Raw genomic sequence first — 23,539 nt, forward strand, 5'->3', positions numbered from 1 at the left:
TATGAAGTAAAACCTGATCTTTTTGTCGCCGATATTCTAAAAAATTGGGGGACGCTCATGGATACTTTGTTTGGGGTACAATTATCAGCTTCCATAATTATTATATCAAATAAATGTAAATATTTATTAAGGTTTCTGATAACAGAAAGCACCTTTCTAATTTAATCTATTTAATATTATAGTGGATAGCTTCGAGCTAATTTCTATGCCTGCTAATATAAAATTCAAACTTATATATGTTCGACGAATAAAATGAAGGAAATAATTTCAAATTAATGATGATATCTCTTTGATGAAACTATATAGTAGAATATTTAACAATCGAGCTAATATAATATCATCACAAAACCTCTTTGTATAAAAATACTGAATTAGTTACTCGTAATTTTAAATTACGATTTCAAATTTTATAATATATCATATATGAACAACTACATGAACTTAATTAGAATCATCTAATTTATCATTCAGTTTTATTCTCTTATACCTACTATTGTATTAAATTATATAATGGAATGCAGTTTCTAAATAATACTAATTTCATTAATTTATAAAAATGCTATCCGAATTAAGGAATACACTTAAGCTTGTTGTGATAAGTTTCGAGAAAATTAGAATAGTTAGATAAATTAATAAATAAAATAAGTCAAGTTGAAACAATCTTACTTAATTTTTAAGAAAATTGTCAATAAAATTATTGGAGTTGGGTAAAATAAATTGATATATACAATATTGCTAGGTTTTTTATAATATAATTAAATCTGTCACTGTTGTATTTTTTAAAATCTTAAGATGTGACGAAAATAAATAAAGAAAACAACAAACTATTTACTAATTTTATAAATCTAACTTTTAAGAGGAAAAAAAACATTCAATAATTTATGAGAAATAAATAGATTTTAAACAAAAATAACATATTTTATAAACAAAACTCTTTGAGGACAGAAAATCTTATGATAAGATATGAGGGAGAATCAATTTCTAAACGAAATACTTGATAAAGGGTAAAAAGAGAAAAACACGGGGATATAAATGTGAAAGTGATATATGTAATGCAACGCAGGACAGGAGAGAGGAGAGAGGAGAGAGGAGAGAGGAGACAGGTGGACAAAAGCACGGCGCCGCGCCCAGTCAGCCCCAGTCAAAAGTTAGCTTCAATTAATGGCTACGTTACGTGAGGTTTTAAAAAGTTTCCTTGTTGTATTGGATTTGATTTGATGCGAGGAGACTATTCAATGAGTTTGGATCGTTCAATATGGTTGCCAAAGCTGTTAAAGTTAAAGGGTTCTCCTCAATCCTCATTCCATATGGAGGCGAGGCAAGGCAATGGCGCTAGCTCTTGATGGCCATGCAAGCAAAGCAACATCCCGGTTGCACACCTCAAAAAAAAAAAAAAAAACATCCCGGTTGCAGCTGTACCAATGTACGTTTCTGACGGATTCTGAGCAAATTAGTGCATACTTTAAATTATCTACTCTACTATATGTCTATATCTATACAGATAGATGCCTATTAGTATTAGTTGTGAGTGGAAATTATCTCACTCCGTTAAGGAGGACCCGTTAAGGAGGCGACCCCAAGGCGATTTTTGAAATAGCAAGGCGATCTGGAAATATGAAGCAACCAGTGCTCTCTAACGGAGATGGGTGGTTCACGGTGCTCTCCAGACGGCAGCGCCAGGACTTAGCAAGAAGGAATCGAGGCGAATTCGAGCACCAACAGCGACGGCCAAGGAGAAGCTGGTGGAAGAACAACAATGTCTTCTCCCGACAACAACCAGCCCCAAATCGCACCGGGCATGCCTTCTCAACTCAACATCCATCCCCATATTGCACCCAGCGCGACCCCAAAGGTAACAAAAATATCTCTGTCGTGGGGAATAGGAAATACGTGGGGCACATTAATTGTTCTAGTACGCTTAATCAACAGTACCAAGGACAGACGAATTCACCTAATCATGACACAGCAGCGCCCCGGTCAACCTGGGGAAGAGTGGAGAGATTATTCCCGTACTTCACCATACCCAAGCTCTCACCTTTAATTAATGGCATTGCAAGCATTAATGGCACCCAAATTCAAAATCCCCCTACAAATACGGCTAATCCCAACAGACATTCCATCTCCATTAACTCATATCCACAAAATTCTTGCATCAACTCAGATATGACAAGGAAAAGAAATAACCCCCCCACTCGACAGCCTTTCGCCATTAGCCAAAGCAACACCCCTCTCAACCCCAATGCCCAATCATATGCACACATCACCACCCCTCCACCAAACATTCAACTCCCTCCATACCCGCCTACTGTGCAGCGGTATCAAAGCCCGCCATGGCAGCATTACTTGGATCAAAACCCGTGGCAGTTTTCACACATTCAAAACCCCTCATCCATAACTGAAAACCCCCTACACCAATCCAACCCCGAGTTACCTCTGCCACCAGACCCAAACCATCACCTATGGAAGGGGCGCTGTTACAACTGTCTCAAATTGGGACATGAACAACATGAATGTAGAACAAGAGAGCGTAAGTGTGCGAAGTGTTGGACCTCGGGCCATGAGGCCAAAAGCTGCATGCAAGGCCCGGCGGCCAAGAAGGTTAGATTCGACCCCCTTCAACCTAGGGGAAACATGGGGGAATCTCAGCTACCACCGAACCGGCCTAAAGCAGTGACGGTTTTCATCCCGGAGACTAATCTCATGAAGGTCGATGCGTTGGAATTCAATCGTGCAATAGTGATAGACGCTCGCCTTAAGAACAACCACACAACTGAGAAGGTCCAACATGTTCTCATGAACGTTTGCAAGTCGGACTTCCCGTTTCCCTTAACGCATATGTCGGGCACGCAATACCTCTTATTGCTTCCCGGTGGTTTTGACCGTCATAGTTTTCTACTTAACTATGGAAAACCTCTGCAAGACTTAGGTTATGTTTCTTATCCTTGGACACCTGCCATAAATGGCTATCCATTACGATTGAAATACAAAATATGGATCGAGTTGAGACGGATGTCTCTTCAATCATGGACCATAGACCATTTAATAGCGGCTGCTAGCTCATTTGGTATTGTTCTTGAACATGCCTCTATGACTAGAGCTATCTCTCTAGAGAGCATGTTTGCCGTTGTGGCAGTTCCTGACCTTGGCAACATTCCCCACAACCTATACATTTGGCTCAAGGGGATTGAAAGGGAGGTAGAAGTAAGGGTGCTGAGTTGGTTGGAGGAACCAGTACCATTATCACCAACAATCGACACAACCCCGACAGAGGAGTTTTTTAATCGGGTGCAAAGTGAGAACATGAAAGAAATAACCATTGCCAGGGATGAGAACCAAGGAGGTAATGTACTAGCCATTGACTTTGACATGATCTTCTCTGTTTGGAAGAACATGAAATCGGGTAAGGAGAAAGAGAAGCTAGAGAAAAGTCTAAGAGCATCCCCCTTGTTTGAGGCCATGCATAAACAGGAACTAGGAATGAACAGAGAGGTGACACCTCAACAAAGCAGTGCAAAACTCACCAAGGGTAAGAATATTCTGGAATATAAACAAAAGGAGATCTCGGGTTCTGTAGGGAAAAAGGAGGAGCGCAACCTGGTCATCAAATCCCCAGCAGTGACCAAAGACCACCCCATCGCAAGCCCAACTGTAGTCCCGAAACCAATTCAAGTTAATACCACAAATAACCCAACTCCCCATCAATCAACTAAAACCACGCCTATAGCCACTCCCCCCCACGCACCCACACCCTTGACCGATCGGGCCATCGGCTTGATCAAGTCCCTTCCAAGCCCACAAACAGCAATAAGACCAGGCCCAACTATAAACCCAGATCCAAACCAAAACAATTCCCAACTCCCAAACCCAAGGCCTTTAATTGAATCAAACCCAACACGTGGAAGCCCAAAAACAATACTTCTCCAAACCCAAAACAGTTTCAGTGAACCACAACCCGCTCATAATTTTATGCCGCTCCCGGCCGAATCTGGAGCAGAAGCAAACCTAGAAACTTCGGACCAGGGAACTGATTGTAATTTAGGAGCCGGGATCCATGGAAATGAACCGGAGGAGGGATTTGAAGAATCCGAACCAGAGGAGGAGGTGGAAGAATATGAGGATATGCAGGAAGAAGACTATCAGATCTACGAGGACTTTGAAGCAAACCACCAGGCGGACCTCAGTGCCTTGGAGAATCAAAGTTCAATAGAACAAGGGGAACCGGAAATTATTGGCGAGTATATAACACCGACAGCCTCAGAATTTGATCTCCAGATGTTTGAGGCGGCATATGGTGCTGCCGTGTCCGAACCTCAACCAGTGGAGGAATCCATAGCAGCGGCCATGGAGGCGCTGGCGGCAGAGGAACAAGCACTGGCAGTGGCAGATCAGTTAGCGATGGAGTTCCTAGCACCGCCGCCTGGTCCCATTCAAGATGAGGCAGTAGCGGAGGAGGTGATCGACCCGCCAATTCAAGACCAACAATCATTGCGCCGAAGTGCCAGAATTTCGGTGAGGGGTATTAATAGGAACTATTCCCCCAAAAAATCAAGAGGAAGGAAGAAAACAACTAATAAATCAACCTTCACTGAGTCTGACCTGTTGAAGGCACTACAAACCGAAGCACTGCAGGGGGCACCTCTGGATCAAGGTAAGTTGGAGGATATAGAACGGTTCTGTGGGATTGAAAATATTGGTGCTTATGTGCCACATGGAGAAGGGCCGAGCTTTGCAGGATTGGATGCGACTCAAGGAAATAATGAAGAGTTTGGGGAGTCAATCATAGGTGATCTAGAGTTTAATAGTGAGGATGATAGGTTCACCGACGATGAGATTCCATCGGATGGGGAAGGCCACTAAGGTAGTGTAGCCTATTAGGTAGCGAGCAGTTTTATTTTGTGACTTATTGATTAGGAACTAGCTGGATGCTGCCACTTTAAGTTATCTGTTATTATTTATCTTTAGCCTTGTGCTACTTTTGTGTAATCTATCTATATGAATGATCAAGCTTTATATTTTAGATTTCCTTTGTGTATTTTAAACTGGAATGTGAGGGGTCTTGGGGACTCGCAAAAATGTGATGTGATTAAGGATATAGCTATAGATGCGAAACCGGATATTATTACATATCAAGAGACAAAATGGAGCACTTGCTCAATTTTTCGTGTGCGGCAAGTGTGCCCCGCGTCTTTTAATCAATATGAGGTATTGGATTCAGTGGGATCGAGAGGGGGAATCTTGCTCGCGTGGAGCTCTAGATTCTCTCTAATAAATTCTTTTGTTTATAATTTTTCGATTACGGTGATTTTACAAGTTAATGATTTTGTATTTATGTACACGGCCGTATATGGACCTCAAGAGGATAGGATAAAAATTGAGTTTATGAATGAGCTACGGTTAATAAGGGAATTAAATGATTTACCTTGGATAGTCTCGGGAGACTTTAATCTATATAGGGATCTCCATGACACCACTGGTCATGTTAGAAACATTGGCCTGCTATCAGAATTTAATAATTTGGTAGCAGACTTGAACTTGGTTGACATCCCACTGCAGGGTAGAAATTTTACATGGTCAAGCAGGAGACCAAATCCAACATTTTCTAAATTGGATCGAATCTTTCTGTCAGACCATTGGAACCTATACGGTGCCACAAATTATTTACAGGACCTACCATCAGGGAAAAATATGGGCGGTTCAAAGAGGCCTTTCTAGATGGGCGAGGATTAAATTTTGCAAAAGGGACACATACCTCCGCAGATCAAAATGGGTGCTAAGGCAAATAGATCGGGTAGAGGAGCTAAGACGGCTGAGCTCGTTGGAATTCAGACTGAGAATCAGCCTCAGGGAACACATCTTCAACTTAGCACGCGACAAGGAGATGAGGTGGAAACAAAGATCAGGTTGTTCATGGCTCAAATCAGGAGATAAGAATACCAAATATTTCCATGCGGTAGCCAATGGAAGGAAAAATAGAAACTCGATGATCACGGTTAATGGGGATGACGGGACAACGATACCTCATTCACAAATACCTCGCCACATCAAAAATCACTTTTCAAACCTACTTGGTAAGAAAAACTTGTACAGACGACCATTTAATTTGACAGGTAAAGTTGGAACTGACCTCTCTGGGGATCTATTATGCCTTGACAATCAAATATCGGAGGACGAGGTTATGGCCGCTATAAAGGAAATGCCAAGTGACAAAGCAAGCGGGCCGGACGGGCTTCCAATTGAATTCTATAGAGCGTTCTGGAATATAATCCGATCAGAGCTCATGAATCTGATATGGGACTTTCACAACTCTCACCGCAGCATCAAACCCATTAACAAAGCAATCATAACCCTGATACCAAAGATAAGGGCGCCCCTTGCAATCTCTGACTATCGCCCTATCAGTGTAATCAACACGGTGGCCAAAATAATAACAAAAATTTTGGCTAACAGACTGCAACCACATCTCCCGAATCTAATTGCGCCGAATCAAACGGCATTTGTGAAAGGAAGATCAATGATGGAATCCTTCCTAACGGCCCGTGAATTTCTGTCATTCTGTAAGATGAGAGGGTTACCGGCAATCTTGTATAAGGTGGACTTTGAGAAGGCCTTCGACACAGTGGACTGGTGCTTCCTCACAAATCTCCTGATTGAAAGGGGATTCCCACCAAAATGGATAGGCTGTGTCTTAGCGGTTCTGAAAACATCGACCTCGGCGATCAGGGTTAATGGAGAAATCACGGAGTTTTTTTCACATGGTAGAGGCCTCAGGCAAGGCGATCCGCTGTCCCCAATGCTCTTCATCATAGTGGCGGATTCGCTAAACAGCTTCATGCGAAATGCGGAACAGGCCATGCCCCCGTCCGTTCACATGTCCCCAAAAACAATCCAATTCGCGGATGATACAGTCATCATCTCGGAAGCAAATCCGGAAACACTCAGGATTATAACTCAAATCCTCATAATATATGAGGAGATCACGGGCCTCAGAGTGAATAGTTCGAAGAGTGCTTTTGTTCCAGTTTCAATTCTGCAGAACCTCATCCCGACAGTGCAGAATATTCTCTCGTCACCGGTTGTGGCACTTCCCATCACATACCTGGGCCTTCCACTTTCAATCAAAAAATTGCGCATATTGGACTTCTATCCAATGGTGCAGGCGGTCCGGAGAAGAATGGAAGGTTGGAAATCAAATTTCCTATCATACGGTGGGAGAGTGACCTTGGTAAAAGCGGTCCTATCAGCTATACCAATTCATTATATGCAAGCCACAAGGTTACCGAAAGGAGTCGTCAGGCAAATTGACAAAATGAGAAGACAATTCTTATGGCGAGGGAATTCACCGTGCAGAGGCATAAATTGCTTGATTAACTGGGATACCATATGCACGCCCAAATGCAATGGTGGAATGGGAGTGATATCCCTAGAGGGCCAAAATCAGGCACTCTTAACTAAATGGCTATGGAGACTACAAAGTGATCAAGAAGGACTCTGGGCATCCACGCTTCGACAATTGTACAACATCACTGAATTCACACAGCTTGGTGAATCCACTGAACGAACCAGTTTTCTAAAAGAATTAGCTTTGCTAGTTCCATTCTTTGACTCCTCGGTTAAACTGGATGTTGCCACCCAAACATTCCAATGGAGATGGACGACATCCAAGACTTTCACCTGTTCTTCGGCCTATCGAATGATGAATGACTCGGGGGTGCGATCGCTTTACCATCGGGTCCTCTGGAAACTGAGGGTGCCAATGAAAGTTTGTGTTTTCCTTTGGCTGCTAATGAAGGACAAAATCCTAACTCAGGAGGTTCTTGCCATGAGGGGATGCGCGGTAACCCAGGGATGCGCGCTGTGCAGCAGCGGCCTTAGTGAGACGGCGGAGCACTTAATGAGAACATGTCCGTATGCATGCAATTTCTGGCGGGGTTTATGCGTACAACAAAACCTCCGGATAACAGCAGGTGGCTCCCACATTGATATCTGGTGGGATGGGAGAGTCCAACTGTCGGGGCAGAGCAAAGAAAGATGGGATGTGACATGGGCGGCAGGCTCGTGGGCGCTATGGAAGGAAAGAAACAGAAGGACCTTCACCCAAAAGAGAAAGTCTGAGGATATTCTGATTAATGATGCCTCGACAGACATACATAATTGGCTATTATTTAGTTAAAGGAAAAAGCGAGAGGGGAGGCATGGACATTTTGGGAGCTTTTTTATGTTTTTTGTCCGAGCTGTTTAACAGTTGACAGGATTTTGTAAGAATTTTTAGCGATACATGGATCACTTGATCCGTGGAACAATCATGTACAGTTTTTCTAGCATCAATACATTTTAGTGGAAATTTCCACTAACCTTCAAAAAAAAAAAGTATTAGTTGTGAGTTGTGACTGGACTGGAGAAGTGGAGAGCCCACAGGGAGGGAGATCATGGCTATCTGCTATACGTATTCGCAATAAATTTACTCTGTCAACACATCTCTCGACTTGACAATACGTACTGAGGCAAGGCAGATTTCTTGGCAAATTAAAGCATGCAACAAGGTGGAAGTTCTCTACGTAGTACGTTGCTGGATAGATAATGGATACATCAATACACACACATATATATATCCAACATTGCCACACTTGGGATTCATCATCTTCACAGTTGTAATCTGCCGCAATTTGTAATATATATATATGTGTGACCTGAACTGCTGATGCATTTTGATGTCGTCTTGTTATTAGTCTTGTTATTAGTATTTACGTATATCACCTTGCCTTTTGGCATGATATTGCCTTGGAATTAAACTATTTTTTTTTTTTATAAACTACCCAATTAGTTGAACGCATCAACAGTGAACTCTAATAATTGCCCTCTATAAATAGAAATTTCAACAAGAAAGTAAAATCCCTAATTATCAATCAAAAAAAATAATTTCTTACAAAAAAAATTGGTTGGGAGCCTAGGAGCTTACCAATAGCGTAATGTACTATAGAAAAATTATATGCTACGGTCTCCAAGTACTTTTCAAACTTTAAATATCCTTCAATTATTTAAAAATATAAAATGTAAATACGTAAATAATAAATAAAAAATGTAAATACGTAATGTAAATACGTAAACATGATGTATATTATTTTCTCCGCACACATAAAAAATAAAAAATCAACTCATGTGCATGTCACCTTTGTTTTGATAAGACCTAAGAATTTAATTGTTTGCATCTCAATTGTTACAAGTCATAATATTTTGCATGTCCGTAAAAAGAATGATAAATATTACGTCTACCTCCAATATATATATATATATATATATATATATACTAGTCAAGTGCCCGTGCGTTGCAACGGAGATTGAAATATTATTTTGATAACTTTTTTTAATGTTATTAATTTTTAATTATTTTTTTCATTATGTGTTCGTGAACAATAAAAGCTTAATACTATATTATTTGTGGAGATAATTAATTGTAAATATATTAGTTAACATATATATTATTTGTAGAGATAATTAAATGTAAATAAATATCACACATGTATGCTTACCCTTGCATAATACACATGTTCATCACATCTATATACTATATAAAAACTTGATATTGGACAGACATAAAGTCACATGTTCCTGATCTATCCATATAAAATGACACCAGTTCTATCCGGTATATACAAGTTTTAATCTTTACATGTTATAATTTTGAATAAATAACTTGCTAATCTATTTCCTTTGAAATTAAATAACAAAAAAGTAACTCTCAAGTACCTTAAGATAAGTTGGAGGTGGATTCTTCTCAATTTTTTTATGAGTAAAATCCGTAGATGTTTTGTATTTAAAGGAAAGTAGTCTACATTTAACTATTACATTTTCCTAGTTGACTGTAAGGTAAAAAATTAAAACAAACATCTAAAAATAAACAGCCCATATAACAGCCCGATGTTCCTTTTTTTTTTTTGCGCAAAAACTTAACAAATACAGTGGCTTAGCAAAAAATTTCCCTCCAAGCTTCTGACATAACTCTCTTGTGTTACCAGAAGCTAAAACTCTTAAAATGGTGCAAGGCGAATTTTTTAGTCGTCTCCCTTAATCCACCTACTACATGCTCTTCTACCTAAAAATGACTTTCGTTGCGCCTATGTGCCAGAAAGAACTTTATGTGGTCTGTGGTAAATACAAGCAAAAGATTTAAAATCAGGCTATAATCAAGAATTGCTAGGCATGCTCAAATTTTCAAGAAGTAAAAGTGAACTAAGAAAAATTTATAAGCAAAGTGTAACAAATAAAAGAGAAGTACCTTCAAGTTTGATATATATATGATAAGCCCTCTATGCCATCTTATGAGTCAATCACTCTTACGGTAAGAGTTCCCAAACTCATCAATTGCATTCACTTTGACCTGAAAAAGGATCACATATAAGACGAGTACGCTAACAAACAAAAGAAATAAAATAAAAATAGAGTGTCTCAGTAAAATATAGAAGAGGAAGAATGTAATATACCAGATTATGATAGTGTACCAGTTAAGAACAATTCATTTTTCTATCAGATCCCTAATTTTGTATAATTAGTTGATTTTACATTACCTTAAAGAGACCCTCGAGCTGAACACTTTTTCTTTCATCTCCAACAAATCATATATTTGGTCTAAAAAAACTTCATAATCTAATATTTCTACGCCTTCTCCATTTTTATGCAGGATTTCTAACATTGTTATTTCTGCCAAACTTGAATTTCTACCATTGTTAGCAGATTCTTATTATTTCAAATAATCATCTGAAAGTTCACTAAAACAATTGCCAGACATACATGTATTTAACAAGCAACTAATCTAATAACTTTGGAACCAATTATATAAATTTGAGGAAAATAAAATTAAAATCAATCTTAACCATAACAGTTGGGAATAACCATAAGGCCAAATTCAAAAAATAAAATTAAAATTTCAACTCACTAATTGCCTAATCAGATTATAATCTGATTTATGAAAGAATGAGAGCGTTAATAAACCATAAGCTACACCAGTAACATAAACTAACCCATATCAGCCCAGGGCCCAAACCTCTAACTTCCAAACGGGAAACCGAAAACAAAGTCCAGAGAAATTCAACTACAATTCCAGAGAAACCTATACCATACTGTAGTAGTCCAGAGAAATCTTACAAAACAATTCCATCTTTTTCAATGTAGTAGTCTCAAGATCTAAAGATAAATTCAAACAAAATAATTGAAATTTAGTTCATATTCAATATCGCTCCATAGTAGAAGACAAGTGACAAATTTACCTTGGATAGATTTTTTCCACTTGGAGCTACAAATTTCTTGGATTCTGAAAACTGTAACAGTGCGGCCAAGTGTATGTACTTCTGGGTAAACAACAAATTTCTTGGATATCTTATCCAATAACTCAGTCTTCTCTTCTTCATTTAGTTCATGGAGGTACTTCTCTACATCTGTGGCAAAACAAGTGTAGTGCCCAAACCTATAAAAAACTTGCAATACAAAACATGGAATTAAAATGTCAAACCTCCTTAACTCTTTGATAGTATGATATCATCAGATGTTGTGACAGTACTGAAATATTATCAAAATCTGGTGCATTGCATTTTTTCTAAATTTATTATGTGGTTTTGATAAGAAGCTGAGGATAATGAGGTCTATTAAGGTACCAGCAGTGAATAATATGGTGGCTGATATACCAGCTGATGAATATTCCTGGAGAAAATATAGTCAAGAAGTCGATCAAAGGCTCCCCGCATCCAAGGTATTATTACACATAGTTTCTTTGATATTATGTGATTCTACGTGCATAATGAGGCAAGGAGCAGGAGCGAGGCTTCCATCACCACTGGCTTTTCAACAAAGCAGATGTTGTCGGTGGAGTAGAGGAACCTGTGCAAAGCATATTGGGATCAAAATTAGACCGTCTCTTGATCACTAAATATTTCACTCAAACATTATCTTGCCTTTTACTTCATTCTCATTTTTTCTGTCTGCACAGGTTTCTAATATTGAGTCTCCGATTAACATTTAACATAACATTAATCTAATGAAATAAGAACTAATTCTAGATAATGAAAGAAATCCTCTATTAATCTCAATGCAGTGACAAATCTCTGCTCTGAAATAAGTTTTGTACAAATAACATCAAATTAAAAAGGTTCTTCTATTGAACTACAACTAAAACAAATAATTTATACTTAAAATTAATAAATTTGAAGCTTCTCTTCAAGTGATCACATAATTAGCAACTCTAATTTTCTAATTTTGAGTACAATAGATTAATTATCTGTTCTAGCAGCTAAAAATTGGAAGATCTACTCAAAAGCAGCGAGAGAGAGAGAGAGCGCATCTAGTACCTGTTGTTAGGTATAGCTGATTTTAGAGAGAGATCGAGTCGCTGCTGCTCTGATTCTTTCTCTTTCATCATCTCTCTTCATTTTAATCTCTTTTAACAGGCGGAGTTGCGAATTGTGATTATTGAATCGAGGATTGACGGGCTAGAGAGGAGGAGAGGAGAAGTAGGGGAGAAAGGTGTGGCTGGGCGGAGGAGAAAGGGATTGGGTGGGATCAGACAACGGAAGATGTAGTTTTCATGGTGCTTGGTTTTAAAAAGGAGATGCGGTCTAGAGTCGTTGCTGTTGCACGGGGATTTTGAAAAAAAAGGAAAGAGGAAAGAGAAGTGAATCTCCACCAGATCTTTGGAAGCTAAAAGTGGAGATTGAAGAGAGAAAAGAGGGTGGAGATCGAAGAGGTGGAAATGAAGAGAGGAAAGCAAAAGGAAAAAAATTATATTTTGGAGGAAAGGTGGAAGGGAAGAGAGGAAAGCAAAGGAGAAACGCGTATTCAATGTGTCGGGAAAGGAAAATGGTCGAAAAGTGAGAAATACGTGAGGAAGAATGAAAACAGGAGATACAATGTTTACGTGACTTAACGTGTGGCGAGTTAGTTTATAAGTAATTTCAAACTTGTACACAAACGGATACATGAAATATATGCATAATATCTCATATTCAATACAGTGGTTTAGAATGGTTGGATTCACTGAATGGAAGGCTGAGATCGTCTCTGGACAGATACACCATTCAGTCCCTTTTATACCAAGGTGCTATTATAGGAGTCCTGATATATATATATAGGCTGTGGCTAATTTGCTGCCGGCGGTGCTGCCACTATTTTTTCTATTTTTTGATGTTCAAACGACAAATCTAAACCATTAGATGTTTAATCTATATTATAATCTACTTGGAGACCAAATTTTATAATTTTTGGAATTTTTTTACTATATATTAAACTGGTTTGAAAACCGCTGATTTCAATGCTGCAGAAATTTACTGAAATCAGCGGTTTTCAAACCAGCTTAATATATAGTAAAAAAATTCCAAAAAATGTAAAATTTGGTCTCCAAGTAGATTATAATATAGATTAAACATCTAACGGTTTGGATTTGTTGTTTGGACATCACACGGCTAAATATAGCCCCGGCAGCACCTCTGCTGAAATGTTGCCGGCAGCAATTTAGACAGACCCTATATATATATATATATATATATATATATATATATATATATATATATATATATATATATATATATATATAGGGCACAGCTAAATTGCTGCCGGCAGCATTTCAGCCGGAGGTGCTGCCCGGGCTTTTTTTATTTTCTAATGTCCAAACAACAAATCTAAACCGTTAGATGTTTAATCTATATTATAATCTACTTGGAGACCAATTTTTACAATTTTTGGAATTTTTTTACTATTTCTTAAGCTGGTTTGAAAACCGCTGATTTCAATGCTGCAGAAATTTACTGAAATCAACGGTTTTCAAACCAGCTTAATAAATAGTAAAAAAATTCCAAAAAATGTAAAATTTGGTCTCCAAGTAGATTATAATATAGATTAAACATCAAACGGTTTGGATTTGTTGTTTGAACATCACAATTTACGATATTGCCCCGGCAGCACCTCCGCTGAACTGTTGCCAGCAGCAATTTAGCCGTGCCCTATATATATATATATATAGAGAGAGAGGGAGAGAGAGAGATGGGTTATGGTGCATTGCAATGCATGGAAGAGTTTGTGCATTGGACCATAAATATATATATATATATATAGAGAGAGAGAGAGAGAGAGAGAGAGATGGGCTATGGTGCATTGCAATGCATGGGTACCCTTGTGCATTGGACCATAAATCACCGATTCAAAGTTCAAATGACCGTTCCAAGCCGTTCATCCTGTTCTCCATATTAATATGTGTTTGGAGACCAAATTTTATATTTTTTGAAATTTTTTTACTATTTTTTTAGATTTATTGAAAATCTGGATGAACAGTAAAAATGTCTGAACCGCCGGATCAGCGATTTTCAAAGTGTCTTAATAAATAGTAAAAAAATTCCAAAAATGTAAAATTTGATTTCCAAGCACATATTAATATGGAGAACAAGATGAACGGTTTGAATCAGTCATTTGGACTTTTAATCGGTGATTTATGGTCCAATGCATAAGGGCGCCTATGCATTGCAATGTACCATAGTCCATCTCTCTCTCTCTCTCTCTCTCTCTATATATATATATATATATATATATATGAGATGAGCTATACTACTCCATGGAGTAAAATGCGTTTGTACTCCACGCCGTATTTTCATTTTGAAAGTTCAAATGATTGATCTGAACATTATATGTGATCTCCATATTGAAATGTGCTTGGAGACCAAATCTTACATTTTTCGGAATTTTTTTACTATTTATTAAGCAATTTTGAAAATTACTGTTTTGCTGTGAACAGTAAAAATTTCTAAACCATCGGATCAGCGATTTTCAAAATTGCTTAATAACTAGTAAACAAATTCCCAAAATGTAAAACTTGGTCTCCAAGCACATTTCAATATGAAGATCATGTTGAGCGGTTCGGATCGGTCGTTTGGATTTTCAAAATAAAAATATAGTTCCATGAAGCACCAACGCGTTTTACTCCATGGAGTAGCGTAGCTCATCTCATATATATATATATATATAGAGAGAGAGAGAGTTGGGCTATGGTGAGTTGAGAAGTAAAACACGTTTCTACTTCACGCTGTATTTCCATTTGAAAATCCAAACAACCGATCCGAACCGTTAGATGTGATATCCATATTGAAATGTGCTTGGAGACCAAATTTTACATTTTTTAGAAATTTTTTACTATTTATTAAGCAATTTTAAAAACTGTTGTTTTGTTATGAACAGTAAAAAACAGTAAAAATTTCTGGACCATCGGATCAGCGATTTTCAAAATTGCTTAATAAATAGTAAAGACATTCCAAAAAATATAAAATTTGGTCTCCAAGCACATTTTAATATGGAGATCATGTTGAGCGGTTCGGATCGGTCGTTTGAATTTTCAAATCGCAAAATATGAGTGGGAAGTAAAACAGTTGCTTTACTTCGCAACTCACCATAGCCCAACTATATATATATATATATATATATATATATATATAGAGTAAGGCTTGGGTGCTATGGATAGCATAGAGGCCTACGGTGCTACGGCTTAATATTTGAGTTTTTAAAATTCTAACAGTCGATCCGAACCGTTCATCTTGTTCTCCATGTTATTAAGTGTTTGGAGACCAAATTTTACATTTTTTGGAATTTTTTTACTAATTTTTTAGATAGGTAGAAAATCAAATATCTGAATGGTATAGAATTTTTTAGATCAAGTGATTTTCTACCTAGCTAAAAAAATAGTAAATTTTTTTCAAAAAATGTAAAATTTAGTCTCCAAACAAATATTAACATGGAGAACAAGATGAACGGTTCGGATCGACCGTTAGGATTTTAAAAACTCAAATATTGAGCCGTAGCACCATATGCCTCTATGCTATCCATAGCACCCAATCCTTACTCTATATATATATATATATATATAGAGTTAGGCTGGGGTGCTATGGATAGCATAGTGGCCTCTATGCTACGGCTCAATATTCGAGTTTTCAAAATCCAAACGGTCGATCCGAACCGTTCATCTTATTCTCCATATTAATATCTGCTTGGAGACCAAATTTTACATTTTTCTGAATTTTTTAAATATTTATTAAGTATTTTACAAAATTGTTGATCCAACGGTGGCTGCACAAAACAGTAAAACCGTTGGATTAGCGATTTTCAAAGTGGCTTAATAAATAGTAAAAAAAATTCAGAAAAATGTAAAATTTGGTCTCCAAGCAGATATTAATATGGAGAATAAGATGAACGGTTCGGATCGACCGTTTGGATTTTGAAAACTCGAATATTGAGCCGTAGCATAGAGGTCACTGTGCTATCCATAGCACCCCAGCCTAACTCTATATATATATATATATATATTTTAAATATATGCACTTGGAGTTGATTAAGCAACCGATGGAACTTGGTTTAATTAAAAAAAAAAAAACGAACCACATAACAAGTTAAATAAATAACTGATTTAATTATTTTTGTCAATCTCTTATGTTTTAATTATTTTTGTTAAGTGAAAACCAGGATAATTTGTTTACAATCTACGCCTAACCTAGGCTGCCTTTGATGCACCTTTGCCTCTCTTGCCTTACCACTTAACCTAACTATTATAGTAATAATTGCTTTGTAAAAAAATCTTAACAATCTAATTACTTGCTGCGTTTAATCTTATGCAATGTAATAAAATGAACAATCAATCAATACTATTGTTATCTTTTTTCAGTTTGTATAATCTGGATAATCATCCATCTTAAAAAGAAGTGCGAGCCTTTTAAATAACAAAGTAAAAAACAATCACAATCACTTTTTAAGGTCCTGCTCGGCGGACACGTAGAATTGAAAACGGACGTGAAATATGGATTAAATTGAACTGTCTGTTGCTATACGCGTGGAAACTGAATTTTTTTCGGATCGTGTAGAATGAGATCTGAGTTGTGTTTTATTGTGTCGTAAAGTGAATTCCATATTCTAAATATAATAGTCTCCAAAGTGATTTTTGAACGGCTTGAAGTATTCTATGCGGTCCGGTACCGTAGAGAACAAGTCAAAAATCAATCTGGAGACTATTATTTGTGCTCAAAAATCACTTTGGAGAACCAATATTATTTGAGCTTTGATATTCCTACAAAACATATTTAAACGGTTGAGATTTTTCAAAATATCACACAAAATATGAGATATCTCAGAGGTTGCGAATTCGTATCGTAAGCAATGTTTTCAGTATCAGATCGGATATCGATCCGGTAATTCTTTGGTTCAACAGTTTACTGGCCAAATCAACGGATAAACCGGTTTAATTGCTAGTTTATTCAAATACAAAAAATAATACATGAGGTATAATAATTGTTATAAATCACATTTTTAATATTATATTTGTGAAAATTCACTCACACATATTCAATAATATAATATAAAATCAAGTAATATCTATATTTCAAAATTTAATATCTAAATAGAATGGTAGTACCGATTTTATTAAAAATGATGTGATGTTTTTCTTTATAGGGAAAAGTATCATCACTCGACTTTATTTATTATCAAGATGCAATTTTGATAAATAGTTACGCGAATTTTAATCAATAATAAAATAAAATTAAAATTGTGTTTTGAAAAGAAACAAATATACACAATACACAATTAGTCTGAAATCATTTATCACCAAAATATTTGATTTTCTATTATAATGTTTACAGGCAAGTCATAAGTAAACGGAAGAAAATACTTTTTTTTTTTAATGAATCATGGATTCTATGTGCTTGTTGCGTTTATTGATATATAAAACTTAGTTTTTAATTATGTCTGAAGTGTCATATATATATAAAACTCAATTTTTAATTGGTAAAAATAAAATATTTACATGTTGTTCTACTGTGGTGTTCTTCTTTGATTTTTAATGAAACGAGTCGAATAGGTCAGACGATGTTATCCGTTATATATTCAGCTGCAGAATTTCCGACCGATCAATAAATCCAAAACTGTTGGCGTAGAAAATGCTCTCGGAGACTCTGACGAGTGCGTATCCTCTGAGATATCTCAACTTTTGCGTGACCGACGTGACGTGTCTGGTGCCTATTCGGGGGTGATGTAGGGGTCAGTATTATGTGTGCTTTGAGATTCGTGTAGAACGTATTTATACGCTTGGGATTTGCCTACTAATCTAAAACGGTGGGGACGTCGTGGGGTGCATCTAAAACGGTTATGATATGATATGATAGCCTACTAATCTTAATCTACCTACCTACTTTTACTCTCTCTTCATTTAATGCATGAAAAAAACAGTAAAAAACAATTTCAAAGAAAAAAAACATAAAGACATAAAGTTTAATTACATTTAAAACTAAAAAGCTAACCTTATTTTGCATGTTGATAGTTACATATCTGAAATTTCATAATATAATTATATATAGAGGTTATTCGAGTCAAGGAATCAATGAAATTGATTTCAAGTTCAAGCTCAAGCTCTAGCTGACAAAAAATCTTATTGAGCGAGTCGATCGAGCTGAAGCTATTGATATCAAGCGAGTACACGAGCTATAAATTTTTCTTGCAGCCTATTAAATAACGATCAATCATATTGCTTGAAAATGCTCGTACTTTTTTTTAAAATGAAAAAAAATATATCAAGTACAAGCACACAAATTTTTTTTTGAATTAAATTTACATTATATAATTCATTCGTACATCTATTTATACTAGTGTGTATCTCGATTCATTCGATTTCCTATTCATGGTGGCGAATGTCTGAAAATGTTTTTCATTAGCCAATTCGATCACTATTTTGATTTTTTTTTATATATAAATATGTCTTTGTTGTTTTGTTTCATTTTTATACTGAACAATTTTTGTAGATCAACATTCTGATTCAATAAAAGAAAAATATCGATTTCATCCAATATCTTATTATTGATATTAATTTAAAAGAACAGTCCTAAAAATACTTGTCTTATGTTGAATTGAATCTTGTATATTTTTTTATATTTTTTTATATTTTTTTATTGTCTTGTGTTGAAACCTTATTATGTTATAACGTATTATTATTATAGAACATGAATTATCAACACGCACACTATTTTCACTCATACAAGTATTGTACCGAATTTTTTATTAATATCCAAATTTAATATTAAATTTCAAAAAATAACCGGATCAGTAACGTTTTTCAAAATCTACCTATTTCCGGAAATAGGAATTTTTTTTTTTCCGGAAAAATTTTATCTGGAAATAGGATTTTTTTTTTTTTCCGAAAATTTTTTTTATAGGAATTTTTTTTTTCTTCAGTTTTTATTTATAATTTATTTATTTTTTGTATTTAAGTATTACAAATATTTAATATAGTTTTTTAAAAAATAGATGGAATACTATATAATTTGATTTATTCGAAGGACTGCTACAAATAATCCGGATCAACATTTTTCATGCCGGATTTTTTACGGTCGTAAAAAAAAATAATATAATATAATATATGCATATGTATATGTATATATAATATATGTATATGTATATATAATATAATATATGCATATATATGTATATATAATATAATATATGTATGTATATGTATATATAATATAATATATGTATATATAATATAATATATGTATATATATGTATATATAATATAATATATTCTCTTTATATTCTCTTTATATAATATAATATATAATATATATGTATATTCTCTTTATAACTTTCAATTAATTTGTCAGTTAGATATCACGAGTCTAAAGATAACACTAATTAAGGACTTGGTCTTGATTCACAACTTTTTTTTAAGAGAATAATTGGATTATTCACTAGTGGAGAACTTGGAATTAGTGTCGGCTGTTTATGAGTATTAGTGTCGGACATTAAGCGACACTAATCGTGCAAAGTCAAAACAGTAAATGATGCACGAAAAAACCCTAAAAACTCTGAAATTGTAAAGAAAATTCGAAAAATCTATATCCGACGGTCGGATCGGGCTGGAAAGTAAGTTAGCTTGGATTTGGGGCTGTGGAGTTCCTGTCAAAATTTCAGCCCGATCCGACGGACGGATCAAAAGTTACGCCCCTTTTCGTTTAGTGCCTCAAAAATGGCCGCTCGTTTAGTGCCTCAAAAATGTGCTTGCAGATCAAATTTTACATTTTTCTAATTTTTTACATTTTTTTACTATTATATTTACATATACATATATTATATTATATATACATATACATATGCATATATTATATTATATTATTTTTTTTTACGGCCGTAAAAAATCCGGCATAAAAAATGTTGATCCGGATTATTTGTAGCAGTCCTTCGAATAAATCAAATTATATAGTATTCCATCTATTTTTTTAAAAACTATATTAAATATTTGTAATACTTAAATACAAAAAATAAATAAATTATAAATAAAAACTGAAAAAAAAAATTCCTATAAAAAAAATTTTCGGAAAAAAAAAAAAAATCCTATTTCCGGATAAAATTTTTCCGGAAAAAAAAAAAATCCTATTTCCGGAAAATTTTTTTCCGGATTTAGCCTATTTCCGGAAATTTTTTTTCCGGAAGTAGTTACCGTTTCCGGAAAAAAAATTTCCGGAAATGGTAGATTTCGAAAAACGTTACTGATCCGGTTATTTTTTGAAATTTAATATTAAATTTGGATATTAATAAAAAATTCGGAGTATTGTACGTGTGAGGAACAATTTAAATGAATCTGGTATAATTAAAGAAATAAAAATTATTACTGCTGTATGGTAATTTATATCGTGATTTTTTCAAGTAGAATGATAATTTTATTTTTACATGATATAGAAGAACCATAATATTTTTCTTTCGATTTTTTGTTTTGTTTTTCAATTGGTTTCTTTAATTATTTTTATTTTATTTTACTATTGGAAATTATTAGCCCCTAACCGCATCTTATTTTATTATTATTTTTGGCAACAGGCCAGCAGAGCATGCGTCACTCCTCTCATGGTGATTGGTGCGGAGCTCAAGAAGAAAAATTGGCACTTTTCTTTTGCTAACAGATATTGGTAAAGATATTGATAGAGTTGTTTTTGCTAAAAGACTTTGAATGATATTTGTTAGCAGCTCCTAATGTTTTCACTGAAATGAAATGGAAAGGTTAGCAGGATTTCCATTGTTTTCACTGAAATAAAAAGGTTAGCAGGATTTGACCTTATCAATTGTCTCTCTGCAAGTCTGGCCCCATTAGTTTTTTCTAATGATTAATATGAGGTTCGTATGGTATTGTATGGCTTTCACTATATATTTCATTGACATGATCTAAGTTATTTTTGTTTTCCATAAACAATCCTAAAAGTTTGAGAGGACAGATCGATAGGCACATATCCAACAGAAAACTAAATGAATTAAGTTAGTTCAAATCCCTATCCATTAATTAAACTAGCTAATTTCAGAAGGATAGAATGCTAGAAATACAGGAACAAAATATATATAGAAGACAATTAGACAAACTCAATTATTATTTGGAACTCTACGTTGGTTCTTTATATATATAAATATTTTTTTACTAGTATTTGTTTTTGTTAGCATATCACCTAAAAATTAAACGCCAGCGGTAGAATGCAACTTTATTTGCTTCGAAAGAGTTAAATAGAGGCTGTATCATTAATCCAAGAAATATAAGGAGACAAATTAATTAGGAAGACAACGACAGAAAAAACAGCTGATCCAACGGTGATCCAACGGTGGCTTTTGATTTTACTGTTTTGTTAAGCCACCGTTGGATCAGCTGTTTTCAAAGTGGCTTAATAAATAGTAAACAAATTCAGAAAAATGTAAAATTTGGTCTCCAAGCACAATTTAATATGGAGAAAAACTTGAACGGTTCGGATCGACGTTTTGAACTGTGAAAATTGAAAAAAGAATTGGTAGCACCAAAGCTCAGGAACTACCACTTTTATCTTAGCCAACCTCTATATATATATATAGAGAGAGAGAGAGAGAGTTAGGCTGGGGTGCTATGGATAGCATAGTGGCCTCTATGCTACGGCTCAATATTCGAGTTTTCAAAATCCAAACGGTCGATCCGAACCGTTCATCTTATTCTCCATATTAATATCTGCTTGGAGACCAAATTTTATAATTTTCTGAATTTTTTTACTATTTATTAAGCCACTTTGAAAATCGCTAATCCAACGGTTTTACTGTTTTGTGCAGCCACCGTTAGATCAACAATTTTGTAAAATACTTAATAAATAGTAAAAAAATTCAGAAAAATGTAAAATTTGGTCTCCAAGCAGATATTAATATGGAGAATAAGATGAATGGTTCGGATCGACCGTTTGAATTTTGAAAACTCGAATATTGTGCCGTAGCATAGATGCCACTATGCTATCTATAGCACCCAGCCTAACTCTATATATATCTGCAAACTAGCTAGAATTACATAAGTAACCAGTGCCAGCAGGCTTTAAATAAAAAAAAATAAAAATCTTTTGAAACAATAGGATCGGACAGATCAAATCAAAATCCAAAAGAGAAACTAAATCATAAGCACTAATTTTTTCTCTTAGGTACAAACAATATACATGTCTACGTTACGTACACTGATAATTTTTCGGTGTTACCTATTTTTCGAAAATCTATTCGACTCTTTTCTCTTTCATAGAAAATAATATTTTATTTCTAAAGTAAAAAAAAAATCCATATATTATATCCGACTCTTTTCTCTTTCATAAAAAAAACCTTATGAAAAGAATTTGAAAAATAAATAAATTGAGCTTTTCGAAACAGAGATACATTTTTTGAAGCATGATATCACTCAGATCTTGCTTCTTTTGGATTTGTCTGTTAACGAACACACTCTGCAAACAACAATGGCGAATGTTCGTTGATTGAATTGACTATACATAAATTTTAATTTTATTTTCAAAAACAACAATTTGTACGTAATAAATTTAAAAAAAAATATATAATTTGCTCTACAAGCACATTTTATGTTAAAAGTACCTCTTTTATTTTATTTTTCATTTTTTTTGCTTGCATTAATTATTTATACAGATGATAACATCATCTTTATAATAGAGACTATTATTATATAAACTTAATAATAAACTATCAAGACTATTATTTTTTTTCGTTTGATTGATATTGGGTCTTGGATAATTCCCTTGTAAGATTATTGTAATGGTTTTATAATAATAACATTTTTCTTTTGTATTTAAATATGTAGATCCTTACCCTCAAAGAGGATTTTAATTGTAAAATACTTTCATACAAGTTTAGTTCTATCTTCAACAATCAACATGTGTATGTTCAACTACCATGGAAACTTCTAGGAAAATATCTAAAAAGATCAACCAGCTACGAGTGAAACTAGGGTGTTCTTAAGTTTAACATGGTTCTTGATGAACTCAAGTCTAAAATTCATCAAATTGGCTTCAAATTACAAATTCGAACTGTTGAGATCCACATATCTTACGAGTGATGCATCTACATGTGAAAATTTTAAATATTCGAATTAATTTAGTATAAAGTTAAGCCATCACAATTAGAAACTTAATAAATTAATTTTGATGCATTCATTTTTTGAATATTTTTTTTTACCAAAATTAGAAGCTTAATATAAACCATATGACTGTTG

At 34.8% G+C, this 23,539-nt stretch overlaps 1 long non-coding RNA gene across 3 annotated transcripts; it reads right to left on the reverse strand.

The window, feature by feature from the left end:
• Positions 1 to 10,301: 10,301 nt before the first annotated feature.
• LOC144549537 (uncharacterized) lies at positions 10,302 to 12,539 on the reverse strand. 3 transcript variants are annotated; one of them, XR_013509703.1, is made up of 3 exons: positions 12,336 to 12,539; positions 11,262 to 11,458; positions 10,302 to 10,375 (listed from the first exon to the last, which is right to left on the reverse strand). It is a non-coding gene; the product is annotated as an uncharacterized LOC144549537 (long non-coding RNA). The 3 variants fall into 3 exon arrangements; XR_013509705.1 differs by lacking the exons at positions 10,302 to 10,375; positions 11,262 to 11,458 and adding an exon at positions 11,490 to 11,868; XR_013509704.1 differs by lacking the exons at positions 10,302 to 10,375; positions 11,262 to 11,458 and adding an exon at positions 11,490 to 11,969.
• Between the last annotated feature and the right edge of the window lie 11,000 nt (positions 12,540 to 23,539).

Source organism: Carex rostrata, chromosome 35 (genome assembly GCF_964058835.1).
Source record: "Carex rostrata chromosome 35, lpCarRost1.2, whole genome shotgun sequence".
NCBI classification, from domain to species: domain Eukaryota; kingdom Viridiplantae; phylum Streptophyta; class Magnoliopsida; order Poales; family Cyperaceae; genus Carex; species Carex rostrata.